Source organism: Myotis yumanensis, unplaced genomic scaffold, assembly GCF_028538775.1.
Source record: "Myotis yumanensis isolate MYYU_CA2020_CCGP unplaced genomic scaffold, mMyoYum1.0.hap1 SCAF_1, whole genome shotgun sequence".
NCBI classification, from domain to species: Eukaryota; Metazoa; Chordata; class Mammalia; order Chiroptera; family Vespertilionidae; genus Myotis; species Myotis yumanensis.
Genome location: NW_027223752.1, coordinates 122824145 through 122834707, shown reverse-complemented (window position 1 = coordinate 122834707; position 10563 = coordinate 122824145).

Genomic DNA, 10563 nt, shown 5'->3' with positions numbered 1-10563 from the left:
ATATGTGGTCTATTTTTGAATATGTCCCATGAGCACCTGAGAGGAATGTATATTCCGCAGCTGTGGGGTGAAGTGTTCTGAAGATGTCAATTAAGTCCATCTGATCTAGTGAGTCATTTAGGATTGCTGTTTCTTTGCTGAGTTTTTGTCTAGCGGATTTATCCAGTGATGTCAGTGGTGTATTAAAGTCCCCTACTATGATTGTATTGTTGTCGATCTCTCCCCTGATATCTTCCAGAAGTTTTCTTATGTATGTGGGTGCTCCTGCATTGGGTGCATATATGTTTACCAGGGTTATATCTTCTTGTTGTATTGATCCCTTTAGTATTATGAAGTGGCCTTCCTTATCTCTGGTTATGGCCTTCACTTTGAGATGTATTTTGTCAGATATAAGTATTGCTACCCCAGCTTTCTTTTCCTTTCCATTTGCGTGAAAGATATTTTTCCATCCCTTCACTTTCAGTCTGTGTGAGTCCCTTCTAATGAGGTGGGTCTCTTGTAGACAGCAGATGTATGGGTCATGTTTTTTTATCCATTCAGCCACTCGATGTCTTTTGGTTGGAGCATTTAGTCCATTTACATTTAAAGTTATTATTGAAAGGTATTTGTTTGTAGCCATTTCTTTTTTGTGTGTGTGTATGTGGCTGTTTTCTTTCTGAGCTTGATATTTCTTCTTTTTACACCAGTCCCTTTAGCATTTCTTGCATGGCTGGCTTGGTGGTGATAAACTCCCTTAGCCCTTTTTTGTCTGTGAAGCTTCTTATTTCCCCTTCAATTTTGAATGATAGCCTTGCTGGATAGAGTATTCTTGGATTCAGTCCTTTGCTTTGCATCACTTTGTAGATTTCCGTCCATTCTTTTCTGGCCTGATGTGTTTCTGTTGAGAAATCATTTGATAATCTAATGGGAGATCCCTTGTATGTTACTTTCCGTCTCTCTCTTGCAGCCTGTAAGATTCTCTCTTTATCCTGAACATTTGCCATGGTAATTATGATGTGTCTTGGTGTGGGTCTTTTCGGGTTCACCTTGTTTGGAACTCTCTGGGCTTGTGTGACTTTTTTCTTCCCCACCTCAGGGAAGTTTTCTGATATTATTTCTTCGAATAGGTTTTCTAATCCATGTTCGTCTTTCTGTTGCTCTGGCACCCCTATTATTCGTATGTTGTTTCGTTTCATGTTGTCCCAAAGCTCCCTTAGGCTCTCCTCCTGTCTTTTAATTTTTTTCTCCATTTGCCGTACAGTTTGAGTGTGTTTTGCTTCCTTGTCTTCTAATTCACTAATTCGGTCCTCCGCTTCTCCCAGTCTACTGTTGATACTTTCAATGGAGTTTTTTATTGAAGCTATGTCACTCTTCATTTCTTCTTGGGACTTACTTAAGTTGTTGATTTTTTCATCTGTTTCTTCTAGCTTCTTGCATAAGTAGTTGAGTTTTTCATCTGTTTCTTCTTGCTTCTTGAACATGTGGTGCATGTACTCTAGGAACCTTATTCTGAATTCTTTTTCCGTCATGTTGCATATCTCTGTCTCACTTAGCTGCTTTTCTGGGGAGTCCTCCTTTTCTTTCCTTTGGGGGTTTCTTTGCCTACCCATGTTTGATCTCGCTGACATATGTAGATGTTGAGATGTTCAGTGGCTGCTCCCTGGGTGGCAGGGGCTCCTTGGGTTGTGGTTGCTGCTCAGATGGTTGCGGTAGCAGCTGCTTTCCAGTTGGCAGCAGCTCCTCTGGTGGGTGTTGTTCACAGCTGTGTTGGCTCTTCTGGCTGGTAGGGGGAGGCTTCAAGTACAGTTGCTGTTCCACAGACAGAGGGTGTGGTGATCAGGAGGCTGTGGTGATCAGGAGGCTGCGGTGCTCAGGGGGCTGCTGTTGCTTGGATCTGCGGTCTGGGAAACGCTCCTCTCTTATGGGCACTGCATGGTCTGATCAGTTCCTCAGGATGCCCCCTTTAGTCTCAGTTCTCCGCAATCACAAAATCCAAATCTCAAATCTCCTGGCGCCAGCAAACCCGCGGAACTCCTTACCCTGGTCAGGGTCTGTGTCTGTCCCAAGAGACGCGGCTGTCTGCCATGCGGTCTCCCTCCGACCCTCTGGGCTCAGGTCTGGCAAACTTTCCTGCCCAGATCCCTGGTTTTTAACCTTTCCAGGGGAGGTCTGCCCTTCCAGGCTGCAAGCCGTCTCACCAGCTGAGTAAATTTGCCAATTCGGGGTGGGTGTTATTAGTTTCAGCTGCTTACTCCGTTTGCTCCGGGACAAGACCTGGGACGCGTCTGCCTATATCGCCGCCATCTTCCAACCCTCTGATTGGTTGTTTTTTTAAAGTTCAGTCTCTTTGGTAAAGTAGTCATTTTGTTCATTAATTTGTTTTCTGAGTACATTGAATTGCCTGTCTGTATTTTCTCACATTTCAGTGAGTATTTTCAGGACTGCAATCTTAAAAATCTCTGTCAATTATATCACATATTTCCATGTGTTTGCTTTCTAGAGCTTTTTTATTTTCTTTCTGATCATCTTCATTTCATGGTTATTCATGGTATTTGCTGTTGTCTTTTGCCTAGGAATGTATACTTGTCTATATTAATGGCCTTCTAAATAGAAGCTTCCTATGGTGGTCTTTCTACTATTTTCTAGTAGATGTCACTGAATCGCAAGATTTTTTAGCTCTGTGACCTCTCAGTCTTAACCTCCAAGGCTTCCATAAGACAGTATAGCTGTGCTGCTTGAGGGTGAGGTTTGTTTGCTCTCAAAGTAATGGTGACTCCTGCCCTCCTGTGGGTCCTGCTGCAAGCACCCGACCTGGGAGTCGGTGGATCTACTACAATAGCTCTTGGTTTACAGATACCATGTTCCTTGACCTGACTCCAAGGGCAATGGGAGACCAAGAAGCAGCAGGGCTCGGTGGTTCTGAATCTTTGTCTAAAACACTGCCTCTCATCCCAGCAGTGGAGAGCCACATGGCAGAACCCCATGCTCTGCCAGACATGTGCTGGCTCAGACACTGTTCACTTAGCTGGCCTTGATAGTCTGCCCCCCACAGTTTTCTGTTCTTCCTGGATGAAGGAACTGCCTATTACTGCGGGCTTCCTCCCCTCTTCAGACCAAACCAAGCGCTCCTGGCTGCAGAGCTGCATCTGCAGGCCCATCTACTCTTTCTTCCGTTCTTGTCTCCCTGTTTATTCCTAATTGCCTACCTTTAGATGTTCCAATGTGTGGGTCTCTCAGGTGTGCCTCTGAATTGAGCAGGGAATTCTTTGTTGAATTATAGTTGGTTAACTTACTGAAGTTTCAGGAGGAAAGGCCAAGGGCCTCTCTTATGTCATCATTCCTCTGATGTCACTCTAAAACTTAGTACCTTAAAAGAAAAATGTATAACTATCTGTCATGGTTCAGTTGTTTGAAAGGATCAACTGCATGTGGTAGCAATATGTCAGGTGGGGCTGCAGTTATGTGAAGGCTTTACTGTGGCTGAACATTCATCCCATGGCTAATAGTTGATACATAGGGCTCTCAAATGCAGCATCTAATTATGACCACCTATGGGTCTTCAGTTTGTCCCAGCATGGAAGGCGGGTTCCTAGAGGAAATATCCTAAAAGCAAAAGTTCCAGAGGAAATCAAATAAAGATACCAAGTCAGTTATTTAAGAGCTATGCCTAAAAACAGTTACTTCTATCATATTTTACTATAGTCCAGCCAAATAATTATTTCCATATGCTCTCATTTTCCTGGAGTTCTGTTGCCAATTTAGGTACTAATTTAATAGTTAGTTTCCCTATGCAGAACTATCATAGTCTAATATTGGCATTTTAAACAAAAATAAATTTATTGATATCAATTTGCTTACAGAATACCAGGAAAGGGGTGGCCTACACTCCTAAAATATGTAGGAAAGAAGAGAAGCAACAACCACACTCTAAATTCTTTCCTAACAAAATTACAATTTTTACTGGTTAATAACACCAGTCTATAATTCATGTTTTTATGAGAGAAACATTGAACACTGTGGTCCTTAGTAACTTAGATCAGCTGCCTGTGTTATAAAGAATTCTCCCCTAGGCTCATGTCTTTGTGTTATTAGTTAAAAACTCATACACTAAGGAGCTTCATAAACTTGGCCAAATATAGGTCATAGTCCTGAATCCAAGCTATCAGAAGAAATGTGTAAGTTGAATACATTCAACATCCATAAAATTGGAGTAAGAATTTACTTCCAGTCAAGATTCATAAAGTGGAGAATTCTTCAAATGTAGAAAGAGGATTCAGGTACAAAGCAGCTCTCCAAATACTGAAATGTCTGCTATGCACATAATATACAGGGTGGGGTAAAGTAGGTTTATAGTTGTTCGTATGAAAAATAATACAATAATTAATAAATAATTATACAAGAATAAACTCTTTGTTTCATGTACTCACAACTGTAAACCTACCAATATGAAATATATTTGTGTTGGAAAAAATCAGAAGAGATAAAATCAGATAATATAAAATAACATCACAATAGTGATAACAGATTTTGTTATTTAGTTATTAATTACAATGAGAGTTTCCTATAAAGCATGTTTTCTAACTTACATTCTATTTTCCTCAACTTAAAGTTTAGGTATTTAAAAAATCTTTGGAGAAAATAGCTACTTCTTAAAAGTTGAAGAAAATGTTGACTTTCTGGGGGAAGGTTAAAAACTCTACTTGAAATATACCTACTGTGCATGGCTGGAGAAAAAGAAAATTATCTCAATAGGCCAAGAGAGAATAAGTTCATTCACCATGTAAACCTGTCTACAAATAACAACTGATATAAAATAACTAGAGAAATAGGGTTACCAATATATAAAACACTGAAATAGCAAGTATATATTAGGTACTCAGGTAAAAATTGGGAATCAATATTCTTTGAACAGTAATAAATTTTATAATGCTCGTAAAATTTCCATCCATTCATTTCATTAATTTATCTATTATTTTACTTAGTTGTTAATCTTTTATTAAACACTAGGGGCCCAGTACACGAATTTGTGCACTTTGAAAGGAACTGTGGGCTGCGAGGATGTGGTGGGCACAGGGGCATGTCTCGGTCCATCATCCATGCCCAGGCTCGGCCCCTTCCACCGCGGCCCCCGGGTCCCCTGTCTGCTGGCAGCCCCACTGCCGCTGCCACCACTCCCATGAACTGACAGTACCAGCCCTGCTTGCACCCACTGACAGTGCAGAGCAATTGGGGCAGGCACCAGCAGAGGGTGCAAGCGGGGTCAGCACCGTCAGCGGGTGCGAGTGTCAACTGCTGCCCTGATTGCCCCTCAGGAGCAGATGGAGAAGCCCTCAGGGGCAATTGGGGCCCGCAGCTGCTGTTCGCACCAGCTGATGGCACGGAGTGATTGAGGCTGGATCCAGGTGCTGGCAACAGGTGAGAGCGCTGGGCAGGACTGCAGTGCGCGGAAGCAAAAAAATTTTAGTAATCACCAGAGGCTGGCCCCTATGACAGCGACTGGCACCCCGCCTTGGTCTGGCACCCCTGCTCACCTGCTCCACAATCCCACTGTAGCTGATGCCCGCCATGTTACTCACTCTGCCGCCTGCTGCCAACCCCTGACATGTTCCACGCGCCCCCCTGGTGGTCAGCCCTTGTCATAACAATCGGTTGTTTAGTTGTTTGATTGTTCAGTTGTTCTGCTGTTCAGTCTATTTGCATATTAGGGTTTTATATATATAGATTTCCTATCTGACAATCTGAAAAAAACATTGATGAAGCAAAATGTCACTTTTCTCACATATATTAAAACTAAGCAGGAAAGAAAACAATACAAATTCAATAAGTGACCACAGAAATAAAACTACACAAATGGAGGTACATAAGGACTACCCGAAGGTACTATATGGTGTAATATTATTTTTTTTAATGCTGATTACACAGATTGAATCATTTTGTGAAAATTTACTCACCTAGACATTCATGATTTTAAGTAAAAACTTGCAAACAAATCTACACTAATAAAAAACAAAGATGCTAATTGACCATACCTTCACTATGCCCATCAGCCAATCAGAAGAGTATGCAAATTAACCCAACAAAGATGGCTGTTAAATTTGCATACTTCGGGTGTGGTGGGCAGTGCCCAACGCTGCCCGAGGGATCTGGGCCTCAGATCGATGATCCAGTGAGGCGGGGCTGGCAGCGCCTGATGCTCTGGGCAGGGTCCAGGCCCCAGATTGGGGATGGGGGAGGCAGGCAGCTCCAGATGCTGCTGTGGGGTCCAGCAGAGCAAGAAAGCTGGTGGCTTGGAGGGCATGGCTCCTCTGTCACTCCAGCTTCCTCATGGCAGCTGTAGAAACTGACAGCAGGGAGGAGGAAGTCCCACCCCCACAGAATCAAGAATCAGCTGTTGGTCACACAGCTCTCAGTGGTCTGACAGCCAGGACTCTCATTCACCTGCATCTCAGACCGTGACAGTAGAGAAGTGGGACTATGTCTAAAGAACAACTGTTGATACAACGTAGCTCTGCAGCCAAAAGCTGCCGGCGTTATCAACAGAAAATGTCTGCAGAGTAACGTGCATCTGATCTTGAAAGAAGGCGGTGCCTGCAACAGAATGTATCTGAAGAGCGGCTACTGGAAAAACATCGCTCTGAAGCTGAAAAACAGCAGCGTCATCAACAGAACATGTCTAAAGACCAACGTGCCTTTGAAGTTGAAAGAAGGCAGTGGCGACGACAGAATATGTCTAGAGAACAGACATCAACAAGTACTACCAATACCAATACCGGTAGGAACTGCCTTCTCAGCGAAAATGGAGTACATGAGGATGCAATCCTCGAACATAATTGTGGTGGAATGACTGTTCGATGTGAATTTTGCCTATCTCTAAATTTCTCTGATGAAAAACCATCCGATGGGATATTTACTAGATGTTGTAGCAAAGGGAAAGTCTGTCCAAATGATATACATTTTCCATATTACCCGGCATATTTAAGAAGATTAATGACAAAAGAAGATTCTGACAATAAAAATTTCATGGAAAATATTAGATCCATAAATAGTTCTTTTGCTTTTGCTTCCATGGATGCCAATATTGCATCGCCATCAGGGTATGGGCCATACTGTTTTAGAATACACGGACAAGTTTATCACAGTACTGGAACTTTACACCCTTCAGATGGTGTTTCTTGGAAGTTTTCTCAACTCTATATTTTGGATACAGCTGAAGCTACAAGTAAAAGATTAGCAATGCCAGAAAACCATGGCTGCTCAGAAAGACTCATGATCAATATCAACAACCTCATGCATGAAATAAAGGAATTAACAAAATTGTACAAGATGCTACATGAGGTAGAAAAGGAAGCCCAATCTGAAGCAGCAGCAAAAGGTATTGCTCCCACAGAGGTAACAATGACAATTAAATACGGTTGTAACAGTGACCCAGGTAGATATAATTCGCCCCGTGTAACCCAAGTTGCTGTCATATTCAGAAACGAAGATGGAGAACCTCCTTTTGAAAGGGACTTGCTCATTCATTGTAAACCAGATCCTAATAATCCAAGTGCCACTAAAATGAAACAAATCAGTATCCTGTTTCCTACATTAGATGCCATGACATATCCTATTCTTTTCCCACATGGTGAAAAAGGCTGGGGAACAGATATTGCATTAAGACTCAGAGACAACAGCGTCATTGACAATAATACTAGACAAAATGTAAGGACACGAGTCACACAAATGCAGTATTATGGATTTCATCTCTCTGTGAGGGACACGTTCAAACCTATTTTAAATGCAGGAAAATTAACTCAACAGTTTATTGCGGATTCATATTAAAAAATGGAGGCCAATTGGATAAATTTCATCAAAGCAAACCAATCTAAGTTGAGAGTTGAAAAATATAGTGGTTTCATGGGTTATCTCAAATCTAGATCTGAAAATGACAATGTGCTGATTGGTAAAATGATAATACTTCCGTCATCTTTTGAGGGTAGTCCCAGAAATATGCAGCAGCGATATCAGGATGCTATGGCAATTGTAGTGAAGTATGGCAAGCCCGATTTATTTATAATCATGACATGCAACCCCAAATGGGCAGATATTACAAACAATATACAAAGCTGGCAAAAAGTTGAAAACAGACCTGACTTGGTAGCTAGAGTTTTTAATATTAAGCTGAACTCTCTTTTAAATGATATATGTAAATTTCATTTATTTGGCAAAGTAATGGCTAAGACTCATGTCATTGAATTTCAGAAACGTGGACTGCCTCACGCTCACATATTATTGATATTCGATAGTGAGTCCAAATTACGTTCAGAAGATGACATTGACCGTATAGTTAAGGCAGAAATTCCAGATGAGGACCAGTGTCCTCGACTTTTTCAAATTGTAAAATCAAATATGGTACATGGACCATGTGGAATGCAAAATCCAAATAGTCCATGTATGGAAAATGTTCAAAAGGATATCCAAAAGAATTTCAAAATGCGACCATTGGAAATATTGATGGATATCCCAAATACAAACGAAGATCTGGTAGCACCATTTCTATTGGAAATAAAATTGTCGATAATACTTGGATTGTCCCTTATAACCCATATTTGTACCTTAAATATAACTGTCATATAAATGCTGAAGTTTGCACATCGATTAAAAGTGTCAAATATTTATTTAAATACATCTATAAAGGGCACAACTGTGCAAATATTCAAATTTCTGAAAAAAATATTATCAATCATGACGAAGTACAGGACTTCATTGACTCCAGGTATGTGAGCGCTCCTGAGGCTGTTTGGAGACATTTTGGAATGTGAATACATGACCAATCTCATGCAATCACAAGATTAGCTATTCATTTGCCAAATGATCAGAATTTATATTTTCATGCAGATGATTTTGCTGAAGTTTTAGATAGGGCTAAAAGGCATAACTCGACTTTAATGGCTTGGTTTGTATTGAATAGAGAAGACTCTGATGCACATAATTATTATTATTGGGAGATCCCACAGCATTGTGTATTTACTAATTCTTTGTGGACAAAACGCCGAAAGGTTGGGAATAAAGTATTAGGTAGACTGTTCACTGTGAGCTTTAGAGAACCAGAACAACATTACTTTAGACTTTTGCTTCTGCATGTAAAAGGTGCGATAAGTTTTGAGGATCTGGGAACTATAGGAGGTGTAACTTATGATACATTTCATGAAGCTGCTAGACACCGAGGATTATTACTTGACGACACTATCTGGAAAGATACAATTGATGATGCAATCATCCTTAATATGCCCAAACAACTACGGCAACTTTTTGCATATGTATGTGTGTTTGGATGTCCTGCTGCAGAAAAATTATGGGATGAGAATAAATCTCATTTTATTGAAGATTTCTATTGGAAATTACACCGAAGAGAAGGTGCCTGTGTAAACTGTGAAACGCATGCCCTTAACGAAATTCAGGAGGTATTCACATTGCATGGAATGAAATGTTCACATTTTAAACTTCCGGACTATCCTTTATTAACGAATACAAATACATGTGATCAATTGTACAAGCAACAATGGGCAGAGGTTTTGATAAATTCTCTGAATGATGAACAGTTCGCAGCCTTTCAGACTATAACTTCAGCCATCGAAGATCAAACTGTACACCCCAAATGCTTTTTCTTGGATGGTCCAGGTGGTAGTGGAAAAACATATCTGTATAAAGTTTTAACACATTATATTAGAGGTCGTGGTGGTACTGTTTTACCCACAGCATCTATAGGAATTGCTGCAAATTTACTTCTTGGTGGAAGAACCTTTCATTCCCAATATAAACTACCAATTCCATTAAATGAAACTTCAATTTCTAGACTCCATATAAAGAGCGAAGTTGCTGAAATCATTAAAAGGCCCAACTTCTTATTATTGATGAATGCACCATGGCATCCAGTCATGCTATAAACGCCATAGACAGATTATTAAGAGAAATTATGAATTTGAATGTTGCATTTGGTGGGAAAGTTCTCCTTCTTGGAGGGGATTTTTGACAATGTCTCAGTATTGTACCACTTGCTATGCGATCAGCCATAGTACACACAAGTTTAAAGTACTGTGATGTTTGGGATGTTTCAGAAAGTTGTCTCTTAAAACAAATATGAGATCAGAGAATTCTGCTTATAGTGAATGGTTAGTAAAACTTGGAGATGGCAAACTTGATAGCAGTTTTCATTTAGGAATGGATATTATTGAAATCCCCCATGAAATGATTTGTAACAGATCTATTATTGAAGCCACCTTTGGAAATACTATATCTATAGATAATATTAAAAATATATCTAAACATGCAATTCTTTGTCCAAAAAATGAGCGTGTTCAAAAATTAAATGAAGAAATTTTGGATATACTTGATGGAGATTTTCACACATATTTGAGTGATGATTCCATTGACTCAACAGATGATGCTGAAAAGGAAAATTTTCCCATTGAATTTCTAAATAGTATTACTCCTTCAGGAATACCATGTCATAAATTAAAATTGAAAGTGGGTGCAATCATCATGCTATTGAGAAATCTTAATAGAAAATGGGGTCTTTGTAATGGTACCAGATTTGTTATCAAA